Source organism: Thermobia domestica, chromosome 10 (genome assembly GCF_964235325.1).
Source record: "Thermobia domestica chromosome 10, izTheDome1.hap1.1, whole genome shotgun sequence".
NCBI lineage: Eukaryota > Metazoa > Arthropoda > Insecta > Zygentoma > Lepismatidae > Thermobia > Thermobia domestica.
Window position 1 is genome coordinate 135907443 of NC_137463.1, and position 15395 is coordinate 135922837.

The following is a 15395-nucleotide window of genomic DNA, read 5'->3' on the forward strand; positions in this document are numbered from 1 at the left end:
ATGATTGAACTGTTTGCAAAAACTGTTCCATTCCTCCTTCATTTCGGTCGCTCAAACCGCATTGGTCTACGACACTACTTTTCTGTCCTTTCCTCCATGTCAGAACTCATTTACAATAATGTATGCCTGTGATACGAGTAATCTAAAATGATTCCAGCTGGATTTCTGAAACTGCCAACAAAGCAACAAAGAAAAATTTTACAGAGAAAGGAAGAGGGAAAAAAACTTCCAACAGACAGAAAGGCTGTACAAATTCCTTTCGAAGTACGCATTACGGCGCTGTTTTTCCTTTTTCTTTTGTTAGAGGGCAGTAATGTGTAAATATGACGTTTCCAGGAAAGTAAAATGTATTTGGCTTTAAAATTTGCTTAAAACAAATATTGTAACGGTTGAATGTCAAGTTCCGAACATATTCACCAAACCCAACGATGCACAAAACAATACGAGAGCGCTACTAAAAAAAATCGAAGTGACTTTCTGTCACAAACCGAACATACCGGCACAAGACATTGCATGACTATGTGAACCATGTAACCATGTAACCATGCATCTTTACCAGTTTTTTCAGAAATCAAATTACTGTGCGTGCCGAGAGCAGCAAGTGGCTCAGACAATTGTTTGATGTACTCTTCGCACAAGATTTGTCTTCAAAACATTTCAGCCGCAAATGATGCCCGCAAACACTCAGCAAGAAGAAAATATTCGTTGACAATACTATATGGAATTCCATGTAGATACGGAAGATAATAGATCTACAAACAAGCTTGCATTCAATGACAAGGAAACATTTGATATCCCTTTCAAGCCGATCGACACAATGCAACGTCCGTGTTTGAAGAATGTTAAATTCTTACACAATCGTGAAACACGTCTCCATGACTCAACGATAGTCAATGATTTTATACACTTTCCTCTCATAAACTTGATACACTGTACAAGTCTGGAAAGTAATGAGACTGATTTCCTTGGGCCAATCAGAGGAGTCAGGGAGCTCTGGAAGGGATGGTTAGTGAGGGTTGTTGCGTAAACGTTCGATGATTTCTCATCAACTGGCTCTGAACTTTACGGAGCACGGATCACTTGCGAAGGAGACAGCTGTTTAAGCATCACTTAACGGTCGAAGTGCTGAGGAGTGTCAAGTGATACGCGACACGTGGTAAAGTTCGTGTTAAAACTAAGAACTCCGCAACTGAGACGCTTGCTATAATACAGAAAGCTTAGTTGAAGATGAAACATGGGTCTTCCGAAAACGAAAAACAGAGTTATCAGTAGGACTTACAGACTGTACTCGACCAAAGCAGATGCGAATGAGCAAATTGAAGTTCATACCGCTTTTTGACTGTAAATACGTTGTTCACAGAGTTCGTACTGCCCAGATCCCCAATATATGGGTTCTTCACTACTACAATGCGCCGAGTCAGGCGTCGCTCCTATTAATGTTTCTGGCGAAATAAAGTATGGCAATGTTGCTCCAACCACCATACAGCTCGGACTTGGGTTCACTTAACTTCTCTTTTGTTTCTCCGAGTCAAATCTAGCTTGAATTTGGGACAAGCAAGCAGAACGTTGCTATGACGAGTGATTTGTGAGACATCCCTGCTTAAGACGTCCAGACGAACTACGAAGCTTGACAGAACCGCTGGCAGTGATATATTACTGACGCTTATAGATGTTATTTCGAGGAATTTTAAGTGTATGTCAGCATACCTTGAAATAAACGAATTTTATGAAATTAATGTTGTTACTTTCTGGACAGATCTCATATTTCTGTCCGGGTGAATTAGATATCTGGACATATTAGAACACTGGCTAATGTCAAAACTATAGAAAGACAACGTCATTTTCCACCAAGACGGAACTCTACAGCAATTTTAATTTACATGTACACTCATGTCCAAAATTATTGTCACATGTCTATAAATAAGTTGTTCTCGGTATATAATTTGATAAATTCACCCGGTATTTCTTATAATGTTAGTATGTGTATAATCGGCAAAGACAAGTATGTGGCAAATTTCAGGTCAAAAAAGCTGTAAATACGAACACTAAAACTTTCTTGTACATTTAGCAACATTTTGTTTTACTCATTCTAATTTTCGTATTTATAATTCTTTTCCTATGAAATTTACCACAAATATAATTTCCCGATTACATACATAGTATCAGTACTAAAAGTACCTGCAAAATTATCAAATTATATTCTTACAAGAAAAAAGTTATAGATATGTGACAATAATTTTGGACATGAGTGTACATTATTACTTATGTTATTCTTCCTAAACATTAGATTAAATGTTCTTCAGATAGATTTGTTGTTAAGTCAGTCTCGAAGCATCTATTTTCAAGGATGAAGACAACATGAAGGTAACAGTGTGGCTGTAAAAGAATTAGGTGAATATTACGATAAACTTCTTACCATTCATGCAAAATGCATTATTTGTTAACAAGATGATGATACCGATACATATTTCGCAACTTTAAGTTCATAAGGTAACATACACATTGGTGGAACACCTACTATGAATTCACGGATTTAGCCAAAGTGGTGCAAAAGAAAATCGTCCCGACATGACCGCCTATCGACCTACCGAGTATATTATACAGGATGTTCAAAAATACAGTGCACCATATTAGGATAAAAAGTTTTGGTCCTGTATGACGAGTGGGAGCCCACTGGATTTTTCCGCTCAGTTGGAAGATTACTGATATATATACAGCCATCGCTGTGTCTGAGACAGAAACAGCTTTCATCGCTGAGTACCATCATCCTCCATTTGCCCCGCCACTATAATCTCTCCCGACACCACTGATGATATCCTCGGCAATAAGCAAATGCCACAGGAACATGGGAACGTAGATCTCTCCCTAACAATCGACTGTTAATGTTCGTGTGTTTACAAAGGCCTGAGGAAGTGGCTCTGGTTGCCTTGGCGATCGCTGTTTAGTCAGTCGGAACGCCCTGAGTGATCCTTCGGTCCAGTCGCTGGTCGAGGGGACACATTTGTTGTGAGAACCCTCTACTTCCTATCGTGTACACCAACGACAGACCATTGAGTCGTTATGCACGACACAGCCAAGGGGTGCCCTCACCGTTGGCCTAGTGCTAGCGCGTGTGCCTTTGATGCACATAGTTCCAAGTTCGATTCCCGGTGGGAGAACACCAAAATTTAATTTCACAATAATTCACTTTCATTAATCTTCGTATGCTTTAGTCTAAAGGGCATAAACTTATGTCGTTAAACTGAAATAATAATAATTTCATTTATACACACAATGGCCAATACTACGGAACAATTATTCAGACTCTTTTTTGTTCTTGTTGTTGTTATTAAAGTTTAGCGTCCTTTCCAGCAACGGGCTACATGAGACATCTACCGTTTAAGATGGAATACAAACGATCGAAATGTGTTCAAATTTTAATTCTCTCCCACTGGAAATCAAACCCGGGTTCTCGTGCAACAAAGATGCGCGTGCTAGCCACTAGACCAGTAACAAAGTCTCTGAACTCTCACAGCTCCAATGGACTACTACATTCTTAATCTGGTGTTGTCCTTCATAACACAAACAATGATTCAAGAATTTGCACACACAACTACCTCATGTCCGATTACTGTCCTTTTAAACTTCTAGTAGCATGCCCTTTAAAAACATATTCCGTAATCCGAAATTCGTTTCAAATTAGACACTGTGTAGGTTGTTCTTAGATGGGTAAGAATTACTTACCAAAAAGTAGTAAAAACATAATCACATCACTAAAAAAATTACACTCGAAGCATTATAATGTAAACCACTTGAAGAGCAGTCCGTCAATAAAAAATAAAAATGTATTCACAATAGTGAACAAAAGAAAATGCTTCATATTCACCCTAATATTTATGAAAACTAAGGATATTTTCGAATTACCTTTTTCTCCCTTGCCCTTTTCGATTTTTTAAAAGCCTTTTCAGGCTTAAAAATAAGTTGACGATGATCCTCGGAAACCTTCCTTATTTTCGTAATTACTATGGTGAGCATTGTGACATGTTGTCACAATAAAATTTAGTTTTTCTTTTTAAAAAAGTAGAGAGAAAAAAAATGTAAAGGAAAAGTTCCGTAAGTTATTGTAAATCGAATGGTGAGTTACAATTGTTTCGCATTTCCGATAATAGATGGCAGTGTTCTTCACTCAAGGTTCGTTGCGCGAACCTGTTTCCCTCCCCTCCTTTTTTCACCTTGGTGTGTGTGTAGCGGAAACTGCCGTGTCATTCACGGAAGGATTATTAGTTGGGTCAACATCGCTGTCTGATTATGGGATTACTCGTACTAGTTGATTTTCGCCCGTTGATAGCTGTTTCTATGTTCGTCGTTTCTTTAGCATTGAAGTTTGTAGTTTGAAGCTTTCGTACAAAATTGTGCTTTGAAAGTATTGTGTTAAAATGGAGTGAAGAACAAGAGCGAAATGTAGTATGATTCTAGTGTCTTTTTGGAGGAAAAACCAAGCGATTGAATTGGCGTGGAGTACAAAATGCTGCCTTTGTCATACAAAAGGATTCTTGACTGAGTAGTGTCGTTAGGAAAATGGAGTTTTTGACTAGCTTTTGCTAACAACTCCTTTCGTGTTTAAAAGAAAGAGTTAGAGAAAAATTAAGTTAAATCTTTTTTTTTTAATTTTTCTCTTGAACCAAAATTGACTTAAAAACTAAAAATAGGAAAAATTAAAGTAGCTATTTGTTATAAGTTTAAAGTTGGTCTAAAGGGAAGCTAAAAATTAATGTCAAAGATTCCTTCATTATTTTAATATATTTCTTAAATTTCATTAAATAGAGAATTTAAGGGGTTTAAAGAAGTATTTGAGTTTTGGGTATAAAAATTTCTTGAATCTATAAATACTAGTGATAGTTATTTTTGGTTTAAAGGGTATCACTACTAAAATTTAGGGACATTAAACCACGTTTCTGAGTAGTGGCAAATTCTGAAAGGAACTTAAAATACGACTAAGATATGGTAAATTCGGGACGTTAATCTTTTGTAGTTAAAACCTATTACAATTCGAAATTATTTAACGCAATTAAATGCCATGATTTAGAGATTCTAAAACCGACATAAGGGTAAGACGTTAAATTGAAATTTTATGTTGGTTGTAAAATAATAATTAAATCAATGTTTAATCTTTAACAATCTCATTAACTTGGATTAAAACTTATAACTGAGTGAGTGGCTTAAAAAATTTAAAGGGATTAAGTAAAAAAATTAGTGAACACGTTTTCTTAAAATTAAATTTGAATTAAATTAAAATCCTAAAATTTGGAGTGAATGAGATTATTGGTCAGTCAAGTAATTCCTTCATGGCAAGAGTCTTCAGATATTGAAGTAAGTGTCTACTACAAATTGGTGAGTATCCAAATTTTCTATATTTGTAGTTTTAGTTGAATTATGTTCACTGCACGTATGAGTGAGAAATTAAACCCTAATTAAATAAAGGTTCAAATTAAAAAAAAAAAAAAAATATATATATATATATATATATATATATATATCTACACCTAAAAATTTCTTCCTTTTCGAAGTAATTAAATTCTGGAGTTATTCCTTTTGAACCTTATATACAGAATTTTGTTTGATATTGCGAAACAATTAGTAACGAGCTATTTGATCCTTTGCTTTTAACGGAACTTTTTCTCCTTGAGATTTTTCAATTTATTAGGAAAAATAGTAAAGTAGTATGCCTACCCTCCTACGTATTTGTTAATAAAGTTTTTGTGAAATTAAAGTTCTGGAATTTATACAAATTGTTTTGATTTTCAATTTAAAGGCATTTCAATTACCTAACATGTTAACCAATGTGGTGCAGTGCACATTATGGTGAGATTGGAGTGTGAGAGTGGCATAATATGTATGATTTAATTTGCAGGGTAAATTCTTCATAAATACTTATATTAAGATCTTGTGACTTGAATGAATCATAATTTACTTTTCAAATTGCGGTCAAGCCCACAAGTTGCGAGGAGAATAGTTACTATTAAGTTTTACACGTTATTTGGTTATCGTTGGCGTGATTATACTTTAATAGAACCGGTGAATCCTCAAGATATGCGACAATAATGATAATCCTTCCGTGAATCCCAAACACACGAATAGCTATGGGTCTCACGATTTGGTATGAGTGACTCGAGTAGCCGTAAATTAAAATAATAGTATTAAGTAGGCTGAGGATTGTTCAATGAATAGAATTTTGTTCAAATAAAAATTTAGGATTGTAATAAATTAATAAATTTTGAATTGTTCTCCTAATCAGATTGAAATTGATCGGAAAAAAAAAATAATGGCCTTTTTGGTATGACTGCATTGAGTATAGTTATTACTGATATTGCTTGGAAATTCGGGTCTGAGTACTTCATGAATGTTCAATTTAGAGATAATTATTTTAAATTAAATGTGTGTATTTATTAGGTCGGGTTATAGCTGCGAAACCTTTTCGGAAACTGTTCAGCTAAACTAGTTAATTGAGTTGTGGGTTAGAAACTATAAACACTAATTGATTAAGAATTAAGAATTATTTGTAACTCTGGTTCTACGTTACGTTATAGTTTAAGGGTTCACAAGTTAGGTGAATGGTGAGATAGTATCTTACGATTGTTTTGAAAAAAAAAAAAAAAATAGATGTATTAATGGATTGTAACTTTATTCCTTCCCTTTAAATATTAACAAATTTTGAACATTAGCGGAAAAAAAAAAAAAGAGGCGGAACATTATGAAAGTCCAAGATATTTTTTGATGATTGAATGCAGAGAAGCAGAGCATTTATTGTTTATTGTCATTTAATAAAAATAAATGAATTGAAACTGTTTGTGAATCTTGATTATTAGTTAATAGTATTATTTTGAATTTTGATGTATTTTGGTGTGCTTGTATGAATGAGAGAGTAGTTAGGAGTAGTTTAGTTATTAATAGTTTGTATTTAAATATTTGTATTGTTAACCTTTTCCTTTTCATTTACATTCAAAAGTAAAATTTGTTTTGAACTTCCGTAAAAAAAAAAAAAAAAAAAAAATGGCAAGTTATTCGTCATTTACTAATAGTAGTATGAGTTTGGAACCAGATACCTTTTATACGATTGATAGGACGGGGGAGGTTGAACCATTAATTAGTTCCGATAGTTCGGTTAATGCTTTTTCTTCATCGCTGAGTTCGAGTAGTAGGTTTGAAATATCTGAGTCATCAAATGCCATAGCCGGTAATGGTGCTGACTTAGCTGAAAGTAATATGAGAAATTTTTCAGTTTTGAATAACTTCGAGTTTGGAAACGGAGCTTCGAGGTGCAGTGGTGGACTTGGTGTGTCAAGTCATGTACCTTATTCGGATCCAAATAGAGTGAGTTTAATGAGTGCTCATAAATATGGTAAACCTAGTCAAACTCCTGTTAGTAGAATCCCTCCTGTTAATTATGATTTAAGAAGAATAAAATCTGAATCTTTGTTGACTTCAAATGAAAATAAATCGAAAGGTCAGAAAGTTAATAATAGACTTGTCTCAGAATTAGAAAAACAACCGTTAGGTTTGGTTACTAAATTACCTCGTTCTTATGCAGTTGATAATTGTGAAACTGAATTAAAGAGCCTTAATGTTGAAAATCCACTTAAGGTAAAATTTCAAAATTATGGTCAACCTGTATTTAACTCTGGTCCAACTCAAACTCAGGCTAGTACCATTAATGTTGGTCAACCTCAAACAAATTTAACACAGCCTAGTATGTTTAATGTTGGTCACCCTCAAACAAATTTAACACAGCCTAGTACGTTTAATGTTGGTCGATCTCTTGATGGACAACCCTGTGTCCCACATGTAGAAGTAACTGGAGGATTTAGTATTTCTGAAAAATTGATGGATAAATTTATTTTTGATAAAATAACACAAAATTTAAATGAACGTGTTGGAAAATTAAAAATTATTGATGGTTCAGATAGTGTCTCAGTTTTTGAGCTTTTAGTAACTCTTAATGAATTAATTGAAAATTATGAGTTTCCGTTGCGGTTAATTTTGTTTGCAGTGACTACTAAAACTCGAGATTTGCTTTTAGATGAGATTAAAAATTGCATACGTTTACAGTTGAGATGGCCTGATGTTAGGAATAAGATCTTTTATAAATTCGTATCGATGAATGCTAGATCTAGACTGATTGCAGAGAGAGTTTATAGGTGTATGAGACTGAATGAAGATGTGAATTCTTACATTCATAGCGTTTCACATTCTGCTAAGGTATTAGGCGTTGGGACATCTGAATTTGATATAGTTTCGATTATTTTGCATGGAATAAATCCAAGCTATAGATTTAAATGCTTTAGTAATTATTGGCCTCGAACTTTAATTGAGTTGGAACAACGAGTCGAAGCTTATAACTCATATAAGCGGTCGAAATTAGAATTTTTGAAATATAACAATAAATTTAAATTTGAGAATAGGGGAAAAAATTTTATGACAATGCCAACTAATGGGGGTTATGGGTTTGAGGCTCGACATAATGCTATTTTTGGTTCTGCTCAAAATGATTGCAAGCAAAATGTACCTAATAACGGAAATTATAAAGAGAGTAAATCTTTTAATAAAGAAACTAGTAAGAGTACTGATAATTATGAAAGGTTGGGAAATACTCAACGACAGTTTAGATCTGAATTTCAAAATTCGAAATTATGTAATAAGGCCTTGAACTTGGATTATAAAGGTAAAGGTTATAAACGCTCTAATGCAGTTTTCAATCCGCAATCAGATAGAAGAGTTGTTCCTGCGAATATTCAGGGAAAATCGCCATCCTTTGTTTTTGGAAAGATCAATGGCAGTAAAGTGGCTCTATGCATAGATTCAGGGTCCTCTTTGAATTTGGCGAATAAAAATTTTTTGATTAAAAATTTCAATAATGAGGTCATTAGTCAACAGTGTGATCCAATTAAGGTGGACTTAGCCAACGGAAAGCAACTTGAAAGTACTCAAGTAGTCACCCTTCAGGTTGAAATTGCTGGTATAAGAAATACAGTCTCATTTATAGTGGTGGAAACGCTCCCTTGCGATATTTTATTGGGTGTTCCCTATTTAACTGTGGTTAACGCACTTATTGACATGAGTGAGGAAAAATTAATTTTTAAAAACTCTGGAAGATCAGTTCGTCTCTATTGGATGGATGATGGTGAGGTTCGAGAAAATGTTGCTTCTTCGCACAAGTTTGTGTCATCGTCAAATTTGGTTTGTGTTTATCTTAGAGGAAGATCATCACCATCTGGATTGAATACTCAAATTAGGAGTGTTTTACCTAATCAATTAGGTGGAAATTTTTCGGTTACACCTGAAATTTTTCAAGCTCGTGAATGTATGGTGGACATTGGATTGAGTACTAGTAATGAGGAGGTGCATCATCAAGGAGGAACTTTGCCTAATCAGATTACAGTGGTCGAAGGAGTTAACAAGAAGAGTGTTGCATCACAGACTGTGAATAATTTAATATCGTGTGGTACATCGAATAGTGATTTGAATGAGAAGGTGGAGTGGACTGATAGTTTCGAGGAGGAGTTCGAACTTCGATTTAATCGTCTCACCGGACAATTACGTGGTGATGTGGTGGCAACGGTTGAAACACCTAATGAGCAAAAGGAGGAATCACCGTTAATGAATGAAGTTGAAATTTTAAATGAATCTGATTGGATTGATACTGACATTAGGGATTTTATAAATGAAATAAAGTCAGAATATTCTGATATCATCAGTAAAAAAATTGGTTGTCTTAAAAATTTTAAATGTAAGTTATATTTAAGAGAAAACAAATTTATTAGGGAAAATCCATTTCCAGTTCCTAGAGATAAGCGTGAAATTTTTGAAAGGGTGATTAAAGATTTAGTTGAACAGGGTGTTTTAAAAGAAGTTGATCATTCTAATTACGGAAGCACTTGTTTTATGGTAAAGAATAGAGATGGGTCCTTTCGTTTAGTTGCGAATTATGTTAAACTTAATTCTATATTAGCAGATTACTTATATCCGATTCCTAATATGGAAGAGTGTCTAGGAAACGTCACAGGGTGTCAATATTTCAGTAAAATTGATCTTTCGAAAGCTTACTTCCAATTAGAGATCGATGAGGATAGTAGGGACCTTACTACGATTGTTACACCTATTGGATCTTTCCAATATTGCAAATTGCCAGCTGGAATTAAGATCGGATCAAGCGTTTTAGCGAAGTGTATGAGGGATGTTCTTGGTGATTTGGAAGATCAGGGAGTTTATTCCTATTTTGATGATGTAGTCCTGGCCCATCAAACAAAGGAAGAACATATGAAGATGATTCGCATGGTGCTTGATCGTTTACGGCAAGTTGGACTAACTATTTCCCCAACTAAATCCTTCTTTTTTAAGAAGAGATTAATGTATCTTGGGTTTATTGTAGATGGAAAGGAAGTCAGAATGGATCCGAGCAGAATAGATGCCATAGTAAATTTACCACCCCCCAAAACTAGGAGAGGAGTGCAGAAAATATGTGGATTGATGCAATTTTATGCTCGTTTCATTCCAGGATTTCAAGATATAATTGGACCTATATCTGAATTAAGATCTGTTAAAAAACCATTTGTGTGGGGACAGGAACAACAAACTGCATTTGACAATATAAAAAGATCATTCATGGAAAATGTAGTATTAAAAAGTCCTGACCTAAATAAAAGATTTATTATCCACGTGGATTCTTCGACCCGAGGAATTGGAGGCGTGATTTCCCAGTATTCTGAAAATAATGAATTACAACCTGTGGGGTTCTTTAATAGAAGACTTTCAGAAGCAGATAGGCATAGGTCCATTTATGAATTGGAATTCATAAGTTTAGTTAGAACTATTTTAAGGTTTAAACATTATCTTTTCAGGGAATTTGACATTTATACTGATAACCGAGCTTTGTCTTGGATTACCAACAATCCGAAGAGGTTATTGAAATACGGATCTATGGTAGAGCAATTGTCCCAGTTCTCTTTCAAAATTCATCATATTGGAACTAAGGAAAATTTAATAGCAGATGTATTGTCCAGAGTGTATGATCCTTATAATTTCGAGATGCTGAAGGAGATTGTTGGATTACATCTTCTTGGTAATTATATATCTTGTATTAATGTATGGAATCTTCCTTATTTAAAGGAACCTCTTCAGAACTACCAACGTAAGGATCCGCAACTACATCAAATTATTGAAAGTTTTGAAGCAGGTAGGCCAGTGGAAGGATATGAATTCCATAATGGGTTTTTGCTTAAAAGAACTAGAGCTAATAAATTTCCATTGAAGATTGTAATACCAAAGGAATTAACTCCGTACATATTAGAATATTTTCATCAAGAGAAATTGACGGGAGGACATTCTGGTATGCAGAGGACACTACGAAAAATTTTAAAAAGATTTACATGGGACCAAGTTATAAATGACGTCAAGGAATATGTAAGATCGTGTGAAATATGTCAAAAGTCCAAACAAGCTAATACTGCAAAAATGGGACGTCTAGGTTCTATTGTTGAAACTAGAGTTAATGCAAATTGGATGGCGGACCTTGTTGGCCCCCTTCCAAAGTCAAATGGATATTCCTTTTTGTTATTAGTAGTAGATCATTGCTCTCGGTTTGTTATGGTAGAAAAATTGAGGCAGATAAATTCTAAGGTAATTTGTGATCGTCTATATTCCCTATTTATTAGATATGGGTTCATTGAATCCTTATCCACAGATAATGCGTCTGTTTTTACCTCAGAAGTGTTTGAAAGGTTTTGCTTTAGTTTGGGTATAAGACATATCAAATTAAGTCCGTATCACCCGGAAGCTAACATATCGGAACGTTTCAGCAAGACGTTGAAGGTCTGTATGAAATCGTACTTTGCTGAAGCGCATGACAAATGGAGCTCTTATGTTGAAGATCTTCAGTTTAGTATGAATCTTTGTGAGCACGATGGGTTGAAGGCGGTTCCATCAGAAATATTCTTAGGTAGAGCTCTTTTGAGTCCTCTAGAAGCTAGACGGAAAATATATGAAGCAGACATTGATGGAGGTAGACAAAGGGAAATTTGGACGAAAGCTATGGAAAATATGCGTAAAAGCTGGGAAAAACGTCGGCTTTTATTTGAAAAGACCAGACGAGAAGTAAATTTAGCCATAGGAGATCAAGTTCTAATTAAAAATCATGTTAAGTCATCCTTGAAAGATAAATTTGCTAAAAGTTTAGCTTATGTATGGATCGGTCCTTTTAAGTTAAGTAGGTTTCTTACTGCTAATACCTTGCTCGTTGAAGATCTTGACGATGAAAATAATAAACGAAGGGTTCATGTCTCAGACGTTAAAAAGTTTATTCCTAGAAGAGTTCTGTAATGTAAAAAAAAAAAAAGGTTAGGTAAGGTCTAAAATTATGAAATAGTTAAATAAAGTTAATAAATTCTGTAAGGTGTTGTGTAAAAGGGATAAGGAATAAAGAATTAATTAAATTGATGTATGAGATTTGATAAAGGTGGTACCTTTCTTCCGAACAGTTTCTGAAATAAATTAGAATTGTAAATATGTAGAAATATGTATATATATATATATGATATTGTTTAAATTGTATATAATATTGTTATTTTTAATATTTTCACAGAGAAAAATGAGGCTGGTCCTTACTGTGATGATTGTAAATTTTCTTCACCTGTTTGTCAATGCACCTTAATGTATGCTGGATCCAGAAATATTCAATGTTTGTCCATTTGTATTTTTGGTTGGAATTGCTCAGATATGGTACCAAAGATGAATCTCCATGGAAAAAAAAATTGGAAGACTTCCTGAAAATTGACCTGAAACTTCCAGAACTAGTCTTGAAAATTCAACATATTAAGACATTCTATTGAAATGAAAATATCAAAAATTGAAAATTGGACTCTCCAGGTTTGGAAATTTGTTAAGTGTTAAAAACAAAGTAATAAAATATTTCAAAGATAGAGACTTTTGAAAAAATTTTGAAAGAATTTCATTCTTATTTATATATTACAAAATTTTTTTTTGGTAGGAGGGAGGTTGTGACATGTTGTCACAATAAAATTTAGTTTTTCTTTTTAAAAAAGTAGAGAGAAAAAAAATGTAAAGGAAAAGTTCCGTAAGTTATTGTAAATCGAATGGTGAGTTACAATTGTTTCGCATTTCCGATAATAGATGGCAGTGTTCTTCACTCAAGGTTCGTTGCGCGAACCTGTTTCCCTCCCCTCCTTTTTTCACCTTGGTGTGTGTGTAGCGGAAACTGCCGTGTCATTCACGGAAGGATTATTAGTTGGGTCAACATCGCTGTCTGATTATGGGATTACTCGTACTAGTTGATTTTCGCCCGTTGATAGCTGTTTCTATGTTCGTCGTTTCTTTAGCATTGAAGTTTGTAGTTTGAAGCTTTCGTACAAAATTGTGCTTTGAAAGTATTGTGTTAAAATGGAGTGAAGAACAAGAGCGAAATGTAGTATGATTCTAGTGTCTTTTTGGAGGAAAAACCAAGCGATTGAATTGGCGTGGAGTACAAAATGCTGCCTTTGTCATACAAAAGGATTCTTGACTGAGTAGTGTCGTTAGGAAAATGGAGTTTTTGACTAGCTTTTGCTAACAACTCCTTTCGTGTTTAAAAGAAAGAGTTAGAGAAAAATTAAGTTAAATCTTTTTTTTTTAATTTTTCTCTTGAACCAAAATTGACTTAAAAACTAAAAATAGGAAAAATTAAAGTAGCTATTTGTTATAAGTTTAAAGTTGGTCTAAAGGGAAGCTAAAAATTAATGTCAAAGATTCCTTCATTATTTTAATATATTTCTTAAATTTCATTAAATAGAGAATTTAAGGGGTTTAAAGAAGTATTTGAGTTTTGGGTATAAAAATTTCTTGAATCTATAAATACTAGTGATAGTTATTTTTGGTTTAAAGGGTATCACTACTAAAATTTAGGGACATTAAACCACGTTTCTGAGTAGTGGCAAATTCTGAAAGGAACTTAAAATACGACTAAGATATGGTAAATTCGGGACGTTAATCTTTTGTAGTTAAAACCTATTACAATTCGAAATTATTTAACGCAATTAAATGCCATGATTTAGAGATTCTAAAACCGACATAAGGGTAAGACGTTAAATTGAAATTTTATGTTGGTTGTAAAATAATAATTAAATCAATGTTTAATCTTTAACAATCTCATTAACTTGGATTAAAACTTATAACTGAGTGAGTGGCTTAAAAAATTTAAAGGGATTAAGTAAAAAAATTAGTGAACACGTTTTCTTAAAATTAAATTTGAATTAAATTAAAATCCTAAAATTTGGAGTGAATGAGATTATTGGTCAGTCAAGTAATTCCTTCATGGCAAGAGTCTTCAGATATTGAAGTAAGTGTCTACTACAAATTGGTGAGTATCCAAATTTTCTATATTTGTAGTTTTAGTTGAATTATGTTCACTGCACGTATGAGTGAGAAATTAAACCCTAATTAAATAAAGGTTCAAATTAAAAAAAAAAAAAAAATATATATATATATATATATCTACACCTAAAAATTTCTTCCTTTTCGAAGTAATTAAATTCTGGAGTTATTCCTTTTGAACCTTATATACAGAATTTTGTTTGATATTGCGAAACAATTAGTAACGAGCTATTTGATCCTTTGCTTTTAACGGAACTTTTTCTCCTTGAGATTTTTCAATTTATTAGGAAAAATAGTAAAGTAGTATGCCTACCCTCCTACGTATTTGTTAATAAAGTTTTTGTGAAATTAAAGTTCTGGAATTTATACAAATTGTTTTGATTTTCAATTTAAAGGCATTTCAATTACCTAACATGTTAACCAATGTGGTGCAGTGCACATTATGGTGAGATTGGAGTGTGAGAGTGGCATAATATGTATGATTTAATTTGCAGGGTAAATTCTTCATAAATACTTATATTAAGATCTTGTGACTTGAATGAATCATAATTTACTTTTCAAATTGCGGTCAAGCCCACAAGTTGCGAGGAGAATAGTTACTATTAAGTTTTACACGTTATTTGGTTATCGTTGGCGTGATTATACTTTAATAGAACCGGTGAATCCTCAAGATATGCGACAGCATGAAACATTTTCTTTTGTTGACTATTGTAACTTTCATCATTGACTGCAATCTATACTATTATAAAATGTACTCACTTTGCTCTGGTACTTTTGCTACACGCATCATCGGGTAGGATGATGATAATGATATACTGAGAAAAGAAAAACAAAATCGATGAATAGAGGTAGCTATGAACTGTCCAAGTGGGCCTCATCTTGGAATAAACATTATCTTAAGAGACTGTGATAACGTTTTCGAAACTAATACAATTGCCTTAAATATTTAAGTAATTATATTAAAATATAATTTATTCGAAGGAGCAGACATAAAAAAC

The 15395-nt window shown here is 33.5% G+C and overlaps 1 protein-coding gene across 3 annotated transcripts in view; it reads right to left on the reverse strand.

Moving 5' to 3' along the window:
* Nucleotides 1–15395, reverse strand: part of wcd (U3 small nucleolar RNA-associated protein 18 homolog wicked) — a 108121-nt gene that overhangs the window by 52504 nt on the left and 40222 nt on the right. The gene's annotated exons all lie outside the window — the stretch shown is intronic.